The sequence below is a fragment of the Bos javanicus genome, chromosome 28 (genome assembly GCF_032452875.1).
Source record: "Bos javanicus breed banteng chromosome 28, ARS-OSU_banteng_1.0, whole genome shotgun sequence".
Lineage (NCBI taxonomy): Eukaryota > Metazoa > Chordata > Mammalia > Artiodactyla > Bovidae > Bos > Bos javanicus.
Genome location: NC_083895.1, coordinates 12,806,374 through 12,807,880, shown reverse-complemented (window position 1 = coordinate 12,807,880; position 1,507 = coordinate 12,806,374).

Sequence of the window (1,507 nt, the reverse complement as noted above, 5' to 3'; positions counted from 1 at the left end):
GTCCATCATTAACACCCAGAGCTTACTGAAACTCATGTCCATAGAGTGGGTGCACCCATCCAACCATGTCATCCTCTGTTGTCCCTGTCTTCTCCTGCTTCAATCTTCCCAGGCCTCAGGGTCTTATTAAATGAGTCAGTTCTTTGCATCACATGGTCAAAGTTTTGGAGTTTCAGCTTCAGCATCAGTCCTTTCAATGAATATTCAAGACTGATTTCCTTTAGGATTGACTGATTGGATCTCTTTGCAGTCCAAGAGATTCTCAAGAGTCTTCTCCAACACCACAGTTCAAAAGCATCAATTCTTAGGCACTCAGCTTTCTTTATAGTCCAAATCTCACATCCATACATGACTACTGGAAAAACCATAGCTTTGACTAGATGGACCTTTGCTGGCAAACTAATGTCTCTGCTTTTAACATGCTGTCTAGGTTGGGCATATCTTTTCTTCCAAGGAGCAAGTGTCTTTTAATTTCATTGCTGCGGTCACAATCTGTAGTGACTTTGGAGACCAAAAAAAAAAAATCTCTCATTGTTTCCCCATCTGTTTGCCATGAAACAATAGGACCAGATGCCATGTTCCTAGTTTTCTGAATGTTGAGTTTTATGCCAACTTTTTCACTCTCCTCTTTCACTTTCATCAAGAGGCTCTTTAGTTCTTCTTCACATGCTGCCATAAAGGTGGTGTCATCTGCATATCTGAGGTTATTGATATTTCTCCCAGCAATCTTGATTCCAGCTTGTGCTTCATCCAGCCTAGCGTTTTTCATGATGTACTTTGCATAGAAGTTAAATAAGCAGGGTGACAATATACAGCCTTGATGTACTCCTTTTCCTATATGGAACCAGTCTGTTGTTCCATGTCCGGTTCTAACTATTGCTTCCTGACCTGCATATAGGTTTCTCAAGAGGCAAGTCAGGTGGTCTGCTATTCCCATCTCTTTCAGAATCTTCTACAGTTTATTGTGATGCACAAAGTCAAAGGCTTTGGTGTAGTCAATAAAACAGAAATAGATATTTTTATGGAACTCTCTTCCTGTTTTGCGGAGAAGGCAATGGCACCCCACTCCAGGACTCTTGCCTGGAAAATCCCATGGGCGGAGGAGCCTGGTAGGCTGCAGTCCATGGGGTCACGAAGAGTTGGACACGACTGAGCGACTTCACTTTCACTTTTCACTTTCACGCATTGGAGAAGGAAATGGCAACCCACTCCAGTGTTCTTGCCTGGAGAATCCCAGGGATGGGGGAGCCAGGTGAGCTGCCGTCTCTGGGGTCGCACAGAGTCGGACACGACTGAAGTGACTTAGCAGTCTTGCTATTTTGATGATCCATTGGACGTTGGCACTTTATCTCTGGTTCCTCTGTCTTTTCTAAATCCAGCTTGAACATCTGGGAGTTCACAGTTCAAGCCTGTTGAAGCCTGGCTTGAAAAATTTTGAGCATTACTTTGCTAGCATGTGAGATGATTGCAATTGTGCGGTAGTTTGAGCATTCTTTTGTATTGCCTT